Source organism: Ceratotherium simum, chromosome 33, assembly GCF_057802395.1.
Source record: "Ceratotherium simum simum isolate JZ-2026a chromosome 33, ASM5780239v1, whole genome shotgun sequence".
In the NCBI taxonomy this organism is placed as follows: domain Eukaryota; kingdom Metazoa; phylum Chordata; class Mammalia; order Perissodactyla; family Rhinocerotidae; genus Ceratotherium; species Ceratotherium simum.
In genome coordinates, this window is record NC_141932.1 from 6,432,337 (window position 1) to 6,454,165 (window position 21,829).

Sequence of the window (21,829 nt, forward strand, 5' to 3'; positions counted from 1 at the left end):
CAAATTCATCATGCTCAGACCTGAATTCATCTTTGCCTCTGTTAGGCTGCCTGTCCATCAAAGACGTGTGTTTTACTGAATGTTCACAACTGCAGGGATGAGGAAGTTGGGAGCCATCTTTGATTGCCCAAATCCTTCCATGTGTTGCATCTACTTGCTTCCACAACATAATTTTCCCCATTCTATCCACTTTTCTCCATTTAAAGGGACTCTGCCTTAGTCCAATGCTTTTGTAGGATCTGTGTATCCTTCTGTACTAACTACAGTACAAAGCGGTAAGCAGTACTAAATTACTACTTTATATTCTGTCACTCCAACTATTGCTTGGCCTCCTAATGGGTGTAACCCCATATCCATCCATGTCTTCTCCCTTCCAGCTCCTTCTAAGGACTTTAGCCTGGATTATTTGTGACTTTAAAATACAAATATGTTTATCTCTCTCTTAAAACTCCTCAGTAGTCTGTCTTCAGACTAACCTAGTGACTTCCCCAGGTCTCCCAAGCCCTGCCCACGCTGGCTGTGTCTACTCCTCTAGTGCACTTCCAGTCTCCCTCTGAGTCTCTGATCTTCACATGCTTAAGATCACACTGATCTTAATTTAGTTTATCCTTCACTTGTTCCACTTTATTAACTCAGGGGCTTTTCTCACTGTCCTTTCTATCTGCAATGCCCCAAACATGCCTATCCACATCACCTAGGCAATTCCTACTCACCCTCATATATCAGCTGAACCCTCAAGTCTGTTATCAGATCTCCATGTTGTACATTTTTATACGACAGGCCATATATTATGATCTACACTTATACACTTACGTATTTTTTAAATTAACATCTGACATTTCCCACACCACCATTCCCTTAAAGGTATTAATCAGGTCTGCTCAGGTCAGATTTCTTGATCTCAGCACTATTGAAATTTGGGATCAGATAATCCTTTGTTTCAGGGGCTGTCCTGTGCATTGTGGGATGTTTAGCATCATCCCTGGCCTCTGCTCACTAGATGCCAATAGTACCTCCCACCCCAGTTGTGACAACCAACAATGTCTCCAGATGTTGCCAAATTGTCCCCTGGAAGGCAAAATTGCCCCCTGTTGAGAACCACTGGTTTAGGTCATGATAGTAGATAAACAATATGCCTGGGTTAATGGAGGCATCTTTTCATGTATTGTGGAACAACAAATGTGTGGATGTGTTGGTAACTGAAGGATACTGAATATAAGGAAATCCTGTAGGGTTTGTCTTACTTGACAACAATCCTAATGAGGATGGCAGACTCCTTTCTTCTCCCCCTTCACAGAGCTGCAGTTGAGAACATCACTATCAGGTCTAAAATAATGATACACCATGAAAAAGGGAACCAGCTGGTTTTGAATGTCCCTCCCCTCCCCATTTGCTAGTTTCTGTATCAGAGTTAAAGCTTAAAGCGAAGGTCTTCAGAATGCTAAATTACTTACTCAGAGCCACTCGGCGTGAATGAATTGGTGCCAAAAAGCTAACTAGCACCTACTTGTACCCCAAAACCTTACCAAATCCCTTTCTGTCCTAAATCCCACTCCTGGAGCTATTTAGTCTCCAAGTTCCCGCCTCTGGCTCTCTCTCACAGAACTAATCACCATGTTCACCAGTCACTTGTGTTAGTTAGCCCTCACATTGCATTCTCTAAGTGCTTCAGGATAGAGAGCTCTCCTCATCTGCAGAGCAGAAAGTGCAGAAGCTAAGCGAGATGTTCCTAGTTTCCAAACCCGGTCTGACCCCTCTTCAGTTTGTGGTCTTGAGCAATTAGCATGGTTTCTCCAAGATTCAGCACCCTCACTTTAGAGTGAAGAGCAGGACTGCATGTTGATAAGGATTACAATGGCAAGAAAACACCAAGCAAACTTCATGCCAGACTAGTGGTTGCCAGGGTCTGCGAGGAGGGTAGAATGAGGAGTGACTGCTTGATGCATATGGGGTCTCCCTTTGGGGATGAGGAAAATGGAACTAGATAGAAGTGATGGTTGCACAACATTGTGAATGTACTAAATGCCATTGAATCGTACACTTTAAAAATGGTTAATTTTATGTCATGTGAATTTCACCTCAATAAAAATAAATAAATATTTAAAACGGAAGGAATTCAGTTCCTCAAAGAGTCCTTGGTCCCTGACCTGTATCCAAGTTACCAAGCCCCCAAGTTTCAGCTCTTCTTCTCTTCTGCTCCCTCCCCACATCCCACAGACAAGACTTTATTGAAGAGCAGACTGAGACCTTACTTCTCTCCAGCTCTCTCTGTCTCTCTGTCTATAGATATTTATATATACATAATTAGCATATATGTAGTTATACATACATCTGATATCATATAAACGTATACAGTTATATATATATGTATATGTGTTTATACAACACATCTATGATTATATACCATATAGTCATATATATCTACAAATATTCATCCATATGCCCATACTTTTCACCAGGTATGTTTTCACACATTTGTTATTGGCCTTTCCACTTTGATTCACACTCCAAGCAAAGAAAAATAGTGTTTTTATAACCCAATGACTAAACATCACCTTTGGAAAATACATGTTTGCATGTTTGTGTGTATGTATCTATCTATGTACCATTGTCGGTATTACTAACAATACGAAGAATGAGTTAATTAAATAATAAATGGATGAAAAAGTCCAGGTGATGATTAAAATGCAGACCCCAGAGAGGAGGGAACTGTGAGAGGTGGAGTGAGGGGGACCCAGCCCCAGATTCTTGCTCCTCTGTGCTCCTGACATTCAAAACCTCTGACACCAACACTCAACTAACTGGACCCTGGGTTCTCAGTTGTCACTTGGCAACTCTCTGCTGTAAGGAATAAACTTATAGGGTCTTTTGTCCTAGACTGAACAGAGAACATACAAGGGCTCAATTATTTCTGTACTGGAAGACTATTTTTCTCTTCAATTCTGAGCTCTTGGGGCATAGGCAAACTCTGTTCCGCTGTAATTCAGAAGCACACTTGGAATTCAAAGAAAACAAGGAGTCTGTAAGAATCCAGTGAGGAGACAAGAGGGAACCCTGCTACAGCAGAGAAATGGTTAATTAGGGAACTATTTATAAATTATGTCATGAGAAGTGGGGGATAAAAACACAGAGCCCAAAGGAAAGCCTGGACTTCAATCTCTTCAATTCCTCACTCATCCGTACTTTTTTTTCCTCAGGAGTAGCTGATATCCTCAACACATCATAAAACAAGTTAGGAGAAATTCTCATATTGGGTCTGGGTTCAGAGGGTCACATCCTGTGAAGGAGAGGCAGGATTCCTGGGGGGATATCCAGGGGTACTGGGGTGATTTTGGCCTGCCCTGACTTCTCTGAACTATTTGACCACAATTCCTGGCTAATATCTTCAAGATTACACAGTGGAGAATCTCATCCGGATGGGCATGGCTGGCTTGATCCTGGTGGTCCTTGGGATTCTGCTATTTCAGGCTCTACACAGTCAGAGGAGGACCCAAGATGCAGCCAGGATGTAAACACAAGAGGGAACACTGCGCCATTCAGAGTGGTGGAGACTTGGAACAAATCTGATGATCCCAGGAGGCTGAAAGATAGTCTGGACCATAGGTTTGGGGATCTGTCTGCTGAGAATGTTGAGGGGACTAAACCCGGTTTAGATGCAGGAAAATGTCTGGGGTGCTCCCTGTACAGGACTCTCCAGCCATTAAATGTGTATGTTTCTCTCCCCACCATTGCTGGAATTCTTTGATTGGCTCCCCCTTTTTTCTCACCCCTATGACATGAGGGTACAGCCGACGTGGCTAGTTTGGATCCACACGTAAAACCTCATGTTCTCATCCACTTTTATGTAATACACTTTTCTTTATTTCTAATGAACACATTACCAGATGTACACTGTTAAGTCTCCATCTCTACAGTTCACAGGACTTAACTTGTCTTCTATAACTGAATAAATAGGCAAAAATGAGATTCTAGTATGGAAAAGATAAACCCAAAATGATGCCTACCACCCTCTCTGGAGCCCATAATCCTTTCTGTCTTCATCAGATGCCACCTGTGTCATTTCCTCTAAAATGGCATCACTTGGAATCAACACATCGGTGTTTGAAAGGACAGCCTAGCAGTGTGCTGCCTCCGAAAAGTATTTTCTAAAAAAACCTAACTTGTGGTATTTCCCAGTTTCTGTGCTGTAAATCCTTCCTAAAGGCCAACACCAAGGTGCCCATGTGACTTCACTGAATGCAGAGTTGGGAGGACATGAGCAGAATCATCCTCACAATGTGTAAGAGCCATCTGCAGCACGCCTCCCTATCAGCTCCGCGTAGACCCGCACTTCATTCTCTTTTAGAGAAAATTATAATTTCTACTGCCATGTTATGGCCCAGTTTCAGTGAAATTATGACACCATAACACTAGCACATCAACATGAGAGGTGAAAGAAAAAAAAATCCAATGTAGGACATAATAGCTCTCACTTAGAATTCCAATACATTAGTGGTGGGAGTAAAAATTACTTCAACAATTTGAGGACTATAAGAATGAATTATCTAGTTAAAAGGAAGAGACAGAGAGCCATGACCATAAATTATATACCCTAGAGGGAAATGTGTATGTAAGCACAAGGTTGCATTCACAAGAACACTGATAGGAGAGGCTCTTATTTAGAAAAAAGCCACAAAACACAAAAAATCCATAAATTAAAAAAAGAAAGATGGATGGTATATCTCCACCATGGAATATCACGCAGCACTGCAAATGCACAGATCAAACCTACAAAGAACAATGTATACCAACCTTCAAACATGGTGATGAGTAAATGAAAGATTATCCAAAGGAGGCATGCGGGCCATTTCATTATACAAAGTTCAGAAAGAGACGTCATTTGTCATTTAGGTAGGCATACCTCAGATAAACCCAATAAACAAAAGAAGGGAAAGAATCACATGTAATCCATTTAGTGATTAAATATAATGCGATTTTTTTGTGTGTGAGGAAGATTAGCCCTGAGCTCACATCTGTTGCCAATCCCCCTCTTTTTGGTGATGAAGATTGGCCCTGAGCTAACATCCGTGCCCATCTTCCTCTACTTTATATGTGGGACGCCTGTCATAGCATGGCTTGATGAGCGGTGCATAGGTCCGACCCTGGGATCCGAACCCGTGAAGCCCGGGCTGCTGAAGCGGAGTGTGCAAACCTAACCACTACACTACAGGGCCGGCCCCAATATAATACAATTTTGAAAGGTTTATTCAAAGTGGAAAACACAGGAGCTGCTGGAAAGCTGGTGACATTCTTCTTGACCTTCGTTTGCTGACTCTTAAGTCCTATTGTCATACTGGTGTACAGCACATTTCTATATTGTAACCTATCTTTATTTTCCATACAATTAAGTGAGCTAGGATTGAACTAGGGAAATTCACAGCCTGAACTAGGCATTGAACTTCCAACAAAGTGGCTGCTGATGTGTTAGAGAGCAAATATGCCACATCTTGGCAGTGAGGTTTCCTCTCAACACGATCACCACCTGACTAATTAGCCTCACAAAGTCAAGTCAAACAATGGGTCCCCGCCTGAGCCTTAGAGGAGAAACCACCTTTCCCAGTATTGCTTGACATGAAATTGAAAAATTGAAATGGCCATTGGAATTTCTGATTCCATTTTGTTCAAACAATCTGAATTGGGATGGAGACCACCAATACGGACTTGGGAGTTATTTTAGAGATGCGGACAACCTCATTAGGTCCTGGTTCAGAGATCACACAGGGATTGGTTCCAGACTGAACAATACTCAGGTGGCCTGGCCTCTACTTGGACCGCAGTGAGGGGGAATCAGGGAAAGGCCGCTGTGTGCGGAGGGTGTCAGATGTTGGGCTCAGGCTTGTTTTGACTCCATTCCCAGATGGAAATTCACTGGATGCTTGACCTTGAAAAACAGTCACAATGTCACTAAGACTTGGTGTCTTTGATAAATGGTGTTGGATAACAGAATACAAAAAGAAAACATGCAAAAGAATAAAGTTGGACCCTCACCACACGCCATACACAAAAATGACTTTAAAATGGATCATCGTAACAGCTAGTACTATAAAACTCAGAAGAAAACATACAGGTAAACCTTCATGAATGTGGGCTTCCAATGTTTTCTTAGAAAGAACACCAAAAGCACAATAAACCAGGAAAAGAAAAATACATACGTTGGACTTCCTCAAAATTGAAAACATATGTGAATCAAGGACCATGAGAAAAAGAGAAAAGACAACATACAGAACTGGAAAAAATATTTCCAAATTATATATCTGATAATGGTCTGGTCCAGAATATGTAAAGAATAAATACAACTCAACCACCAAAAAAAAATACAATGTAAAAAAAAATGGTCTAAGGACTTGAGTAGATATTTCTACGGAAAAGATATTTTGCAAAGAACACATACTTCTACAAATAGACAACAGGCACAGGAAAAGATGCTCACCATCGTCAATCACTAGAGAAATGCAAAATAAAATGACAATTATGCATGTCAGCAAGATGGTGGGATAAGAAGGCCCAGATCTCGTTGCCCAGAGAAGCCACAATTTCACCAACATCCATGGATGAAAACACCCTTATGAAAGCTCTGGAGTCCAGGTGCGAGGTCCCAACATGATGAGCACATAATCTGAGAACAAGCTCATTGAAAAGGGTAGAGAGAACAGCTTCACTTCTCCTGCATCACCCTTCCCACAAGCTGGCTCAACTCAGCACAGAGAGAGACCCCTCCACCTGCGATTTCTCCCAGGGGGGAAGAAAGTAATGTAAGCGTCTCTTCTGCAGCCTCTCCGGGTGCTGCCTGAAAGCCCCTTCTGTCCTGCTGAGGGAATCAGCATGGCTGGATGCTCAGGGGCAGCTAAGAACAAAGAAATGGGCGGGAGTTCACGGCAGATAATGCTGTATCCCAATAAACAGCCCACAGACCTTGCAGCTGGTATGGAGGTTCCTCAGAAAACTGAAAATAGAACTACTATGTGATCCAGCAATGCCACTCTGGGGATACATCCAAAGGAAATGAAATCAAGATCTGGAAGGGATGTCTGCACCCATGTGCATTGCGGTGTCATTCACAACAGCCAAGATATGGGAACAATATGAGTGTCCATCAACGGATGAATGGATAAAGAAAATGCAGTGTATACGTATATGAGTGTGTATATATATATGTGTGTGTGTGTATATATATGTATATTATATATATATGTATATACACAATGGGATATTATTCAGTCCTAAAAAAAGAAGAAAATCCTGTCATTTGTGACAACATGGGTGAACCTGGAGGATATTACACAAAGTGAAATAAGCCAGACACAGAAAGGCCATTATTGAATAATTTCACTTATATGTAGAATAAAAAGAAAGAAAAAAAGAAGTTGAACTCACAGAAACACAGAGTAGTAACACAGAGTAGAGTGGTGAGTAACAGAGGCTGGGGGGTGGGGAAAAAGAAGAGATATTGATCAAATGTTACAAACTGTCGGTCATTGGATGAATAACTTCTACAGTCCTAATGTGCAATGTGGCGATTGTAGTTGATAATAATGAAATGTGTTATACACTTGAAATGTACTAAGAGATGTTAAGTGCTCTCACCACACACACACACACACACACACACACACACAAATGGTAACTATGTGAGGAGATGGATGTGTTAATTCGCTTGAGTGTGGTGATCTTTTCCGAATGTGCATATATATCACAACATCAAGATGTATACCTTAAATGTATAAGATTCCTATTTGTCAATTATGCCCCAATAAAGCTGGGAAGAAAAGAATAAAAGTTTCTAATTTAGTGATTTTTTTTTACAGAAGTTAAGAATTTGCAGCTAATACGAGGCCTAAAAAATATTAGTGGGAGACACAGTGGATATCCATTCTGCAAAGAGTTTTATAATGTTAATAATTATATATTAGCTGGAGAAGGGAATATTGCATGTTACAAACTGAATAATAACTATGACTTACAAAATGCAGCAAGATCTGTTAAAATCCTTACAAGATGGTAGGGTTTAGGAGAACTAAATGTGAGACTTTAGACACAAGGTGTGTTCAGTGATGTGGCTCATGTCAGACCCTCAGCACCCACCACCCTTAAGGTGAGAAGTTGGTCATCTTCCGGTGTGACAGGCAGCTTGTGGACTGTACAAACTGTGGTGTGGGGACCCTGCCAACCACATCCTGTGAATTTGTCGGCTTTGCTCAACCCCTGCCTCCTGTCCAACAGAAGCAGCCCCATGTCACCCAAATTCTTCAGCCTCCAGGGCCTTGGTGAGTCCTGGAAGGGAAGGGAGGAGGGGGTCATGGTGGGAATCTGGGCCTTTTCATGGCACATGACCAGGTTCTGTGGATGGGGGCATCGAAACCTGGGATCCGTTGGGGACGAATCATCTGTGATGTGGTTTCCTTCCAGGATTCTGTCTGAGCCAGAGGATCTGGGCACACATGGGTGAGTGCTCCCCATTCCCTCATTACTGTGTGGACCAAACACAGTGTGTTTTATTCATGGCTGTGGGGGAGCAGGGGAGTTGGGGCTGATGGGATGACACTGGGGGACCCATGGTGAGACTTCTGGAAATACAAGGAGGGCAGCATGCCCTGTGGATCCTAGGTTCTTATTTTGTCCTGGAGACTCTGTCTACACACTCCCCAGAGGCTAACCAAGCTCTGAAGGAGGATGTGAATTTCTGAAACTGGGGTCAGGGAAGATGACTGTCATCTCTACAATGAGATGGCAACAAAATACTGGACCCACAGAGCCCTCCCAGGAGCAGGACCACACACTGTCCTTGAAATTAGGATCTGTGGGGCCTCCCGCTGACCTTCCTCAAGGGAAGGGACTGGTCAGCAGTCATGGCCACCTGGACCTTGGGGCACACTCTGATGTAGGAGAACTTAACAAAAGATCAGGGTTCGTATTTCACCTCATTTTCATCAAGTAGAGCCTGGTCCTCTCTCCCTTGTATAATTGTTGTCATTTAAAATTGTGTTTCAAGAAAAACTGTTCAAGATTTTATCGACACTCTTGCACAAGCAACAAAATCAAGAGGAAACAAGTGGATATACACTGGAATATTATTCAGCCATAAAAAAATAAGGAAATCCTGCCATTTGTGACAACAGGGATGGACCTTGAGGGCATTACTCTAAGTAAAATAAGTCAGACAGAGAAAGACAAATACTGTATGATCTCACTTATATGTGGAATTAAAAAAACAAACTCATAGAAAAAGAGATTAGATCTGTGTGAACCAGAGGCAGGGAGAGCAGAGACAGAATTGGATGAAGGTGGCTAAAAGGTATAAACTTCCAGTTATATGATAAATAAGTGCTGGGGATGGAAGGTTCAAAATGATGACTATAGTTAGCACTGTTGTATGGTGTACCTGAAAGTTTTTAAGAGAATAGATCCTGAGAGTTCTCATTACAGGAAAAAAAATGTTGTTTTTTCATCTATATGAGATAATGGATGTTAACTAAACTTATTGTGGTGATCATTTCACAAGATATGTAAGTCAAGTCATTATGCTGTAAACCATAAACTTCTACAGTGCTGTATGTCAATTATATCTCTATAAAACTGGATGATAGATCGATGGATTGATTGACTAATGTGTGAGTCAGTAAACACATACGTACATACACACATACATATAAATTGTGGCACTGCCACTTCCTGAATGAGTTGATGATCTTTATCAGGCTACTTCCCCTCTTGTTCTCATACATATAACATGTATATCATATATATAGCATGTATATATCATATATGATATATACATATATCCCTATCCACAAGCAGGAGCTCTGATGAGGACCATTCTTGTCTAAAACCTGAAATCTGAAGAACGGTCCCCACAGTTTGAAGTGGAGAGCGACACCCAGCATCAAAAGATTCTCTGAAGGGATAGAGTGGACTCAAACTATTCACCCCAAGATAATAGAGAGAGAGGTCCTGCTTCTCACAGAAACCATCATGTCAGTCAGGGGGCTGTTTGTGAGAAGTGAAACCCACATTCTAGGCCCAAGAGAAAGAGCTGTGCTTTCCTGGGGGAGCAGAAGCATATTGTACCAAACTCCCCAGGCACCTCCATCCCCACCACCCCTCGGTTCACCATGTCTCTGAGGGCACCATTGACGTCTCCGGTCAACCAAGGCAGGAGGTGAAGGTCGCCCTCCCTTCCTTGTCTCTGACACCTATTAGTCAATCACCCAATAAAAACCATTCAGACTCCAGAATTCCCCTGACCCCTGCTGTCCACCCCACCCACAGAGTCCAGCCTACAGCCCACATCTAGACACATCTGGCCTGTGTGGTCACACCCACCACTTTCCTGGTTTCTGAGCTCCAGGCCCACCCTCCCTTCTCCAGTTCACCCTCCACATGTCAGTCTTTCTAACATCCATTTCAGAGTCTGTCCCTTCCCTGCCCCAAATCCTTCCATGGTCCTTGCTGTCTTCAGGGTGAACTCTAAACTCTTCTCTCTGAACTCGAGGCTATTCATGATCAGTCCAGATGTAACCCTCCACCCTCAGCTCTCAGTTCTCCTTTCCTCCAAACAGAGAGTGCAGTCACACCAGAAATACACACACACACTCACACACACTCACACACACACTCAGACAATGGGGCCATTTAACATTTCTGTGCTTTCCCACATCAGCTCTCCTGCAGAGCTTGGACCCAACAAATTTCTTCCCAACTCTCAGTCCAAAAGAGACACCAAAGGTAAACTCTGTATCATTTCTATCCTCTGTTAAAGTGTTATTGTCTCATTAAGGGGTGTGTGAATTAATTATGAGAAATCCAAAAAAATCATTTACAATACTGGTTGACACACCAGTATGGGAGTAATTGGAGTTCAACTACTGTTCTTTCTTTCTTTATTTGTTTTTAATATTTTCATTTCTATTTGATATATATAGCTAATATGACCTTCATAAAAATCACTTATCATAACATCCTTTGCTTATATATTCTATTACTCTTAAAAATAAAATCCAATGTCCTTGTATGGTGGACACCACTCTACATGACCAGTCACCACCTTCCCCTCTCTTCCTCCCTTTCAGACATTCTATGTGTCTCTAGGGTTCTCTAGAACGTCCTTTCATCTCTAGACAGTGCTCATAGTTGTCCCATCCCATAGGTCTCCCCCTCCTCAAACAGCTGTTCCCTCAACCATAGCCAAGTCATGGTCTCCAGTTATTCTTTGTAAATTAATAAATTGAAATATCAGCATTTTAATGGCCATATACTGTTAATCTGAGTTCTCAAAATATACCAAATGGGTTTCACTGGATCACAGATGTATTTCTGGTGTCTTCCACCTATGCCTCGTACATATTAGGTGCTCAATAAATATTTGTTTATGGACTGGCCGAAGACAGAAAGTAAATTCCAGTTGTTGAGGCGCTGAGGAAAAAAGTGGTGTGTCCTATGTAAAGCCAGCCTGTCAGAGGCCAGCTCAGGATGAGAACCTGGGTCCCCACCCCCCCGGATCGGGATTCAGGTCAGGCAGAAAGAGTCTTGGTGACCAGGCGTGACTTCAGCTCTGGGCTGAGATGTCTCCAGAGGGCCTGGAGTCCTCCTGAGCCCCTGCCCTGGAGAAAAGCAGAGCCAGGCCAAAATAGGGGCCATCAATTCCTGTGGGTCCACAGCTGTGGGAACCAGACTGGGTGGCAGCAGCCCCTGACTTACCACACCCTGTGCTTCTCTCTGTCTCTCAGGCCCCATGGTCTCCTCCATCTGCACAGCGTGAGAGCTCAGAGCAGGACCCATGACTTCCATCCTCTCTGCTCTTCTCTGCCTCGGTCAGTTGTGGAGAGTGGGAAGGGGACAGCAGCAGGGGATGGGGAGGCTCCACACCCCCTTGTTCATGGGGAACCTCAGGGCTCAGGTAGCTTGAGTGGACTGGGACCCTGACGTGATGAGAATCAGCTCAGACAGCCAGGTGCAGATTTCTCACAGGGACTCTCTTCCAGAGCTGAGTCTGGTTCCGAGGACCCGAGTGCAGGCAGGTGAGTCCTCCCCAGGCTGCCATGTCCCCACCTCTTACTTCAGCCCCTGAGCACTCAGGAGTGAGCCCAGCGATTCTGGGATGATGGTGATAAAACGAGGAGGGGCTGTGGGCTGAGCTGCAGAATGAGCGGTGGAGAAGGTATTGTGAGCCAGCGTCTGATTTCCTTCCAGGGACCCTCCCCAAACCCACCATCTAGGTCGAGCCAGGCTCTGTGGTCCCCTGGGGGAGGCCTGTGACCATCTTGTGTCAGGGGACCCTGGAGGCCCAGGAGTACCGTCTGGATAAAGTGGGAAACCCATCGTCCTGGCGCAGACAGAACCTATTGGGGCCTGAGGAAAAGGCCAGGTTCTCCATCCCACATATGAGAGACATCCACACAGGGAGATATTGCTGTTACTATTGAAGATCCACATATTGTTCAGAGCACAGTGACCCCCTGGAGCTGGTAGTGACAGGTGAGAAGACACTCAGGGTTCCCAGCCTCCGGCTCTGCCTTCAGGAAGGGGGTCTGCTCTCAGGGGTGTGTCTCCTCTCACAGCCCAGCCCAGCCCTGGGGGATATGAGGGAGGTGTGAGCCCCATTTAACACGCTGCCTCCTCCTCACCTAGGAATCTACAGCAAACCCACCCTCTCAGCCCTGCTGAGCCCTATGGTGCCCTCCTGTGGGGCTAACGGCTGGGATTCGGCAGGTTCATTCTGACTAAGGAAGGAGAACACAAGCCCTCCTGGACCCTGGACTCACAGCAACTTCCCAGGGGGCAGTTCCAAGCCCTGTTCCCTGTGGGCCCCATGTCCCCCAGCCTCAGGTGGACGTTCAGATGCTATGGCTGTTACAGGAACTACGCCCAGGTGTGGTCACACCCCAGTGACCCCCTGGAGCGCCTGATCCCAGGTGAGGAAGTCCCATCCTGCCCCATCCATGTTTTGAGGCAACAGACAGCTTATCGGGGTCTTTGCTTCTAGGGGAGGCCCAGATGAGCCACGGCGGGAAAGGAGCTCAGGGACCCTTGGACAATGGACACGGAGCTGTAAAGACAGTGAGACTAGAAATTCCAGCGAGGAAGATGGGAGGTTTGGGGAAGAATCAGCCCCAGGAATCCTCAGCTTGTCTTTCTCCCAGATGTATCTAGGGAGCCCTCCCTCCTGACCCAGGAGGGCCCTGTTGTGGCCTCTGGACAGAACCTGACCCTCCAGGGTCACTCTGATGTCGGCTATGACAGGGCCGTGCCCCTGTTCTTTCTGCGTCAGTCAGCTCAGGGCTCTGTCCCCCAGAGAGCTCTGGACTGGGATGGGAGTGAGGGGGCTCTGAGGGAGGGTCACCCAGAAAGGGATCTGCCCCTCAGAGTGCAGGAAAGAAGCAGGGCCCTCCCATGCCTGCCCCTTGCCAGGTCCCCATCTCCAGAATCCTCCAGGTGGGTGGAGGGAGAGCCTTGGGGACACAGGGCAGATGCAAGAGAAGAGAGTGAGCAGAGACGGGGTCTCTGCGGGAAGCTCCAGCCCCTCATCTCCTCTTGTCCTTTCTCCCATGATCCTCTGGGGACCCCACCTCCCCACCCACAAGACTCAACTTAACAGCTGGTGAGTCACAGGGGCCTCTGTCCAGAGAGGTCACACTTTCCCCAGGCCTGTCTCTTGAGACTCAGCTGATCTGACTCCCAGTTCCTCTCTCAGCACAGCTTGTCCCCCAGGGGGGCTGGGAGTCAGGCAGAAGTGAGGGTCCAGGGGGCTCCAGGGCTCTGAGGTTTGGGGGGATGTGGTTGGGGCAGTCGTGACAGAGGGACGTGTTGGGGCCCAGCCTGGAGGAGGGGCAGCCGGGATGAAGTGGGGAGAAGTAGCCCCCCCACCTCCATCCTGATCCCCAGGAGGTTCTGAAAGTCAACTCCCTCCTATGCGAGGGAGTCAGGTGTGCGGAGGGATAAAGGAGGGCCTCTGTGGAGAGGTGGTGGGTGGGTTCTTGGGAGTCGGGGGCTGAGTTATGTCATCAGGAGACCCTGACTTGGACATGCCTTCTCCTGTCTGGGCCTCAGTTTCTCCAAGTGTAAAGGAGAGAATCGTGGCCCAGGGCTTACATTTCCTTTCAGTTCTGACTATGGCTCTGACCTCCTGGGAGAGGAGGCCTCACGGGGAAGCCCCCCAGGATGTGATTTTATGGGGGCCTGTCCTCTATGCAGCAGTGATGGTGACATTGTACAGGGAAGGGAGGGGCAGGACAACAGTCAGGGGTGGTCAGGTCCTTTCCCTTCAGCTCAGGGTACACAGCTTGAGTGGAAAGTACAAGGTCTGGAATCAGCACCCCTGCAGTCTCAGCTCTGCCACTTGAGGCTGGGTGTTGTGGGGCACATGATTTACCTCTCTGTGCCTCAGTTTCCTCATCTGTGAAATGGGTGGGTGGGGGTGGCAGTCCCATGTTGCATGATGGTTGTGAGTGAAAGGAGATAATGCACAGACACTAGCACATGCCTGGCACACAGTAGGCGCTCAATTAAATAGCACCAGTGGATCATTCTTGACATAACTTGTGTCCAAGGACTCAAATGGTCCCTGAGTGCTCTGATCTCGGTCTTGTTGGCCTTCGTCCTGCTGTTCTCCCTCCTCCACTTCCACCTTTTCCTCCAACACCAGCTTCAGGGCAAACACAGGACCTCAGGTGAGTAGGGAACAGGGTGACCCGGGTGACAGGGGGAAGTGGGCTTAGGGCACCAGCAGAGGGAAACCCAATAGATGGAAAGGTGAGTTGAGAAAAACTTTTCCAGAATCTCAAATCAGAAAATCCTGAAGAAAACACTTAATACAGCACATGTGCACATTTAAGGTGTCTTTCAGCTTTTCAGTCTCATGAAATATTGAAACATACACACAAGTATAAATTAAGGTTCCCTCCTTTCCTCTTGAACCCCATGTGGAGGGCGGGTGGTCATGACCTCCCAGGGCTGAGACTCTGTCCATCGTGACCCAGTCCAGTGACAGGCTGATCTCCAACTTCCTGCAGGGGCTGCAGACCCAGAGCCCAAGGACAGAGGCCTGCAGATCAGGTAATTCCTGCCCCAAACACCCCAGACCCCCACCCTCCCTTGGCCCCTCTCTGCCCCTAACAATCCTATGTCCTCCCCCAGCTCCAGCCCAGCTGCTGACGCCCAGGAAGAGACCCTCTGTGAGAGGACAGGAGGGGCCACCCTAGGGGGTGGGCACAGAGATTTCAAGAGGCCATGGGGGATGGGCTGGGAGGGTCTGGCGATTTGGGGTGAGAAGGACTGAAATCCCACCCTGAGTGACCTTGGGCACATCTCGTCACCCCTGGATCTCAGTGGCCCATCTGGGAGCAGAGGGGGCCTGCAGCCCCGAGACATCTCAGGAATCCTGCCAAGAGACACAACCCCTGTTCTGCCCCAGCAGATGCTGCCGTGAAGGACACACAGCCTGAGGAGGGGGTGGATCTGGACCATCAGGTGAGACCCCTGCTCCTGTCCAGGCCACCAGGGACCTTTCTGTTGCCAAACTTAGTCCAATGGTCACTTCCTGTCCTCACATCCCCAGCTCTCAGCAGCATCCCACACTGACCTCTCCTCTCGGGCACCCTGGGTCATCCTGCTGTGACTTCACTCCTCCTGGCTTCTGTGACCTCATGGCTCCTCCCATGTGGCCCCCTTTCCTCGGTGCTCATCCTCTCTCTGACTTTCTAGTTGTTGGGGTTCACCCCCAGGTCTCCAGAGAATGCATGAATGAGTGAATCACCCAAATATCCCCTAGGCCCCCTTCATTCATTCCCCCAACAATGTGCAGAGGGAGCTCACTGTGTACCCGGCTCCATTCAGGTGCTGCAGGTACAGCAGTGAGAAAACTGTCTCCACACTCCTTGAGCTCACCTCCTGGGTGAGAGACAGCATGCAAATACGTGGGCTCCTAGAGTGCAAACTGCAGTTAAGGAAAATAAAGTAAGGAAAAGGGATAGAGTGCATGGGGGGGTGGCAGAGGAAACAGCAGATGCAAAGGTCCTGAGGCAGCAACATACTTTTTCAGGGAGATGGGACACATGGCTGGAGCCAAATGAGAGAGAGATAGCATGTTAGGATAAGAATCAGAACCGTAGAAAGCATCCAGATGTCCAAGGCTTAGGAAGTCCCTGAAGATTCCATCAGGACGTGACCTCACTCTGTAACAGGGTGGACAGTTGACTGGAGGAGGTCAGCACTGGGGTCAGGGAGACACTTTCTGTCCCTCTGTCTCCCTCCAGCAGGGCCCCCATGATGAAGACCCCCAGGGAGTGACAAACACCCAGGTGAACCACTCAAGATCAAGACTCAGGCAGGGAGTGGCCACTTCTCCTTCCCCCCTGTCAGAGGAATCACTGGACATGAAGGACAGACAAACAGAAGAGGACAGACAGATGGACAGACAGGTGGGTCGCATCCTCTCCAGACCCCCAGGCTGCCCCCACCCCAACCACATACCTATCCCCCACTCTCCCCCTGCTCCAGGCTACTGCATCTGAAGACCCCCAGGAAGTGACCTACGCCCAGCTGAACAGCTTGACCCTCAGGCGGGAGACAACACCCCCTTCCTCCCAGTCAGAGGAGCCCCCAGCAGAGCCCAGTGTGTATGCTGCTCTGGCCATCCACTAGCCCAGAAAGGACCCAGAGCCCTACCCTCCGGGGACGAAGGCTGCAGGGACCCCAGAAGGCACAGGAGCTGCCCCCAGTGGACACCTCCTAATGACCCCCAGCCAGCCTGGACTCCTAACGTGAGCCACCAGGAGCTTCTGCAACACTTTAGGAGTCACCCGATTCTGTGACAAAAGATAACTAATATCCTCACATTTTGGAAATAAAGCAGCAGACTTCTCAGTAATCCATGAGTGAAATAAGAAATCCAAAACCGAAGTGAGAGAATATTTTAAACTGAATGATAATATAAATAACACATATGAAATCTATAAAATGGGAAAATTAGGATGAATATGAATGAATATATTAGAAAAGAAAAAGCCTAAAAAATCAATGATCTAAGGTATTATATCAAAAATTTAGGAAAAAAAGGAATAACAAAATTAATCTAAATGAAGATAGAAGGAGAGAAATAATAATAAGACCAGCAACTAATGAGGACAAACAAAAAATAGAGGAAAATCAATAAAGCTATAAAAGTTCATTCTTGAAAACTTTAGTCAAACTTACAAAACCGAGTCAAGATGACCAAGAGAAAAAGAGAGAAGGCGCACATTTGTAATATAAGGAATGAAATTGCGGATGGCACTACAAATCCTATAGACTTCGTAACAGAACATTAAAAACAATTTGATGCTGGTATATTAGAAAATGTAGATAAAATGTACATCTTCAAGTGTACAGTTTACTAAATGGATGTAACAATAGAGAGAAAATATGTATCACCTTATGTATACATTAAATACATTGACTCTGTAATCAAAAATTTTCCCACAACTGAACAATGTGGAATCTGGAAAAGTCAGAGAAACGTAGGGAGTAGAATGGTGGTTGCCAGGGCTTGTGTGTTGGTGGAAATGACGATATGTCGGTCAAAGGGCACAAACTTCCAGTTATGAGATTAACAAGTCCTGGGGAGATAATGTACAGCATGATGACTATAGCTAATCAAACTGAATCACATTATTGAGCGGTGCTAGGAGAGCAGATCTTAAACGTTCTCAGTACAAAAAAAAGAAAAAGCAGCTATGTGTGAGGTGTTAGCTAAAGCTGTGGTTCTAATCATTCTGCAATATGTAAGTGTATCAGTTCAGAAGGCTTCACTGGTGATTTCTTCCAAATGCTTATGCACTTGGGAAACACACACAAACACCCCAAACTTATGCAAAATTTTTCTTAGAATAGAAGAACAAGAAATACACCCTAAATCAAGCTAGGAAAATATTGATGCCACAACCTGATAAGGAAATCACAAAATGAGAAGATCTCTCTCATAATCTTGGATGTAAATCACTAAACAAAATATACACAAGTAAGATTCAGTGATATATAAAAAAGTCATTACATCATGACCAACTGAGGTTGTTTGTTTTTTTTGGGGGGGGATAGAGTGCTTAAAATTTTAAAAATCAATCAACATAATCCAACACATTAGCAGAATAAGTAAAAAAAAAAAAGGTCATTTGACAGATGCAGGCAAAGCTATTGATAAAATACACCAAAAATTCATAATGAAAATAAAAACTCATCAGAAATAAAAGGGAATTTCCTATGAGTTGTAAAGGCATGCTTAAAAATCAACACTAGACATCATTTTTAATGGTGAGAACTTGAAGTCTTTCCCCCGTGATGGGAGTTATCCACGTGTGTCCATGTGAGCACGTCCAGTCAGCACGGCCCTGGAGGAAATAAAGCAAAACAAAGTGATAGGCACCTAAATGGATAAGAATAATATTATATTACTCAGATTATACAGTTGTGTGCATAGAAAATCCAAAATAGTATAAATACCTATTACTCAAATTAGAAAGGAATTCTCCAATATCATTGGATTCATGGTCAATATACAGAAATCAATCGTGTTTCAGATTTCCGGTTCTGGATCAAGATGAAGTAGAAAAATATCTCCCCATTCTTTGCCTTTGTATCAAGGAGCCTGATTTTATTCTTCTGACCTCCAGAATTGTAAGGGAATAAATCCGTGTTGTTTTAAGCCACTAAGATTAGTTGGTAACAGCAGCACTTGGAAACATTAATATAGCCACTTAAATTTTTTTTTTGATTAGTGTTTGTATACTACATTTGTCATCTTTCTACTTTGTTAATATGGTAAAATATACAAAACATAAACTTTACCATTTTAACCATGATGCAGGAGAAGAGCTTGAGTGAGGTGGGGACTCCAGGATCAGCCGCAGCCCCCCGCCCACAGGGCTCATCTCAACAACTGAGTTGAGTCACTGAGGCCACTTTGCTCAGTGGAAGAACAGACCACCCAGGGCAGTTCTGAGCATCTCTCAGAAGATGTAAGGCCCCCTCAGATTTACAAGCACAGGCTTGTCTCCTAGGCTAGCTGGGAGTTGGGCAAGATGTGGACGGGGACCACAGCACTCCAGGGGCTCTGAGGCTGGGCAGACGGTGGGTGGGGTGATCATGGCAGAGGGAGATGGTGGGGGCCCAGCCAAGGGGAGGAGCAGCCAGGCTGAAGTGGGAGGAATGGCATCCCTGCTCGCTCACATCTCCCACCATTGGTTTATGATATATGGGGTGGCATCCACTGGGGGGTCTCAGTGCTCCCTGAGATGGTGATTTTGGACACATCTCTTGTGCCAGAGCTCCTGGTCTCAGGTGGGGAACCCCTGTTCCTCTCTTCTCTGGGCTCAGGGCGTCTTCTCTGGGCCTCGACCACAGGAAAGTCTGAGACACCATGGAATAATTGAAGCACAGGAGGTTACACACACGAGGATCCAGCCTATGAAAGGGTGTAAATAGGCGGGAACCTCCCACCCCTGGCACAGCCCATCCCAGCAGTCTCAGAGGGGGCTGAGGATGGCAGTGGGATGGAATGGGACTCAGTGAACCTAAGAGAAAATGAAATTAGACTGGAATTTCAAGACAGAGGCCCCCACACCCGCTGACTTCCTGGTATCTCCATCTCAGAACCACAGCATCACTACTCACCAGGAGCCAGGAGCAGGGGAGATCCCACAGAGGTGTTCGGTCTAGGACTCCAGGTAGGAGGGACCCCTGGGAGGTGGGGTTGAGTCCATGTGGGCTCAGCTTTTCTGAGAGGTTGAACTTCTGAGAAACCCTTTCCTCATTTTAATAAGAGGGAGCTTATAGTATAGATAACAAAGATACTTGTTTGCTGATATTAATTTTATAATCCATCAACTTACTACAGATTCTCCACCTCTCCATATTTTTTCGATTGATCTCCTCTGACTTACTGATAATAATTATATCAACTTCAAGAACACTGAAATTTTACTTCTTTATTTCCAGATTGTGTACCCATTTTATTTGCATCAGATACCATATGATAATGATGACAAAGTAAAATGTTAAGATGTACCTCAGCGTCGCTTTAAGAAAACATCTTCATTTTAGCCCAAATTATTGTAAGGTAAACACTTCAAAAATCTATATTTTATATGTATATAATACTGTTAACCTATCCATGTCTAAAGTTAATTTTTCTGCTAGATTTAGCTTTTATTAAGAAAAAATATTATTTTATTAATATAAATTAGGAATTGGTTTCTGGACTTTTTTACAACCCCTGAATTTTTTTCTCTTTAATTTTAGCCATGGTGATATACAGGTAGAAGTCTTCTTAGTGTCAAGCATTAGGATAGTAATCCCACTGCATGACATTCATTGTTCATTCATAGTTTCTGACTTGTATAAGCTTATTTAGAATTTTTACATGGAGGTGTATGGTTAGAATCGATCTATAATTTGTTTTTATCTTTTTTGTTTTTGTGTTATAAATGGTTAAAATAGATTTGTATGTTTTTGTTCTCACCCAATTTTGTAATACCACTGATTTTCTCTGTTCCTCAAGGCTTTGAAGACCAGAACTGTGGACTTACTTGGTTCTGGATATAGAAAAGGGAGAGGTTAGAGGTTACTTTCTTTTTCACTCATTTATTTGGTGTTTATTGAGTGCCATTAACAATTACATGAATTTAATTTCAAAGAAGCTGGGAAATTCAAACAATTTTGCGACCCACGTTCTTAGGATTTTAGCATGAAAAAGTTCAAATATAAAATCAGATGACTAGTCTTCTCTCCTTGAAATCTTATAGAGGATTTCAGAGTTCTTTGAGACAGAGAAAAAGAGAGAGAGAAATGATGATGATGATGGTGATGATGATGATGATGATGGTGATGATGGTGATGATGAGGATGATGATGATGATGACGATGATGATGATGATGGAGCCTCTCTCATCTGTCCTGTCATTTCTGACCTTTCTCAAAAGCACCAAGCCCTCAAATCTCAGTTCCACCTTCTTCTCTGGACTCTCCCTACATCCCACAGACATGACTTTATTCCTTATTGAAGAACAGACTGAGGGCCGGCCCCGTGGCTTAGCGGTTAAGTGCGCGCACTCCGCTGCTGGCGGCCCGGGTTCGGATCCCGGGCGCGCACCGACGCACTGCTTCTCCGGCCATGCTGAGGCCGCGTCCCACATACAGCAACTAGAAGGATGTGAAACTGTGATGTACAACTACCTACTGGGGCTTTGGGGGAAAAATAAATTAAAAAATTATAATAAAAAAAAAAAAGAACAGACTGAGATCTTTCTGAGGACCTTGTCTCACTGCAGCCTGTGATGTGCCTCATCTGGGTCCTCACTTGGCTCCTCTCAGGCTCCTTCTCCTATTCAAGAATCAGCTTAAATCTCATCTCCAAGCATAATCTTCAATCTTACACTGTGCAGAACTGACTGCCTCCTTCTTATCTAATTTATTGCATGTAATTAACCCAACCTGCACTGTATGGGTTGAATTTTCTCTCTCTTACTCATATAGATATGAGAAACCCCTCATCCATGGTCCTGAGGTGTTGAATATATAGAAGTCCTCTTATCCAGAGAAGTTAACTGACATGGTCCATACCCAATAATGAACAGAGAGTGTACAGGAAATCAGTTATTTCTATATTTGGAGACCATTTTTATAAACAGTTCTGAACATTTGGGACACATCCAATCTCTGTTCCTAAGTGACTCAGAAGCAAATTCTAAACTGAAAAAAGAGAGAGACTGAGAGAATCCAATGAAAACAGAGGAAATCTATCTACAATTAAAAAAAAGGGTTATTA

The 21,829-nt window shown here is 45.1% G+C and overlaps 2 long non-coding RNA genes and 1 pseudogene across 3 annotated transcripts; all 3 read left to right on the forward strand.

Annotated features, from left to right (window-relative positions):
- The first annotated feature begins 8,098 nt into the window (after positions 1–8,098).
- LOC147912734 (uncharacterized) lies at positions 8,099–11,834 on the forward strand. The gene is made up of 3 exons (XR_015549423.1): positions 8,099–8,303; positions 8,446–8,481; positions 11,763–11,834. It is a non-coding gene; the product is annotated as an uncharacterized LOC147912734 (long non-coding RNA).
- A 343-nt stretch (positions 11,835–12,177) lies between these two features.
- On the forward strand, positions 12,178–18,392 carry LOC101405363 (leukocyte immunoglobulin-like receptor subfamily B member 4; annotated as a pseudogene). Its single transcript, XR_015549634.1, has 7 exons — positions 12,178–12,510; positions 12,664–13,004; positions 15,018–15,087; positions 15,169–15,206; positions 15,449–15,501; positions 16,287–16,451; positions 16,531–18,392. The product of XR_015549634.1 is annotated as a leukocyte immunoglobulin-like receptor subfamily B member 4 (transcript).
- Positions 18,393–18,404: 12 nt separating this feature from the next.
- LOC147912735 (uncharacterized) lies at positions 18,405–21,608 on the forward strand. The gene is made up of 3 exons (XR_015549422.1): positions 18,405–19,730; positions 20,002–20,122; positions 20,564–21,608. It is a non-coding gene; the product is annotated as an uncharacterized LOC147912735 (long non-coding RNA).
- Positions 21,609–21,829: the final 221 nt, after the last annotated feature.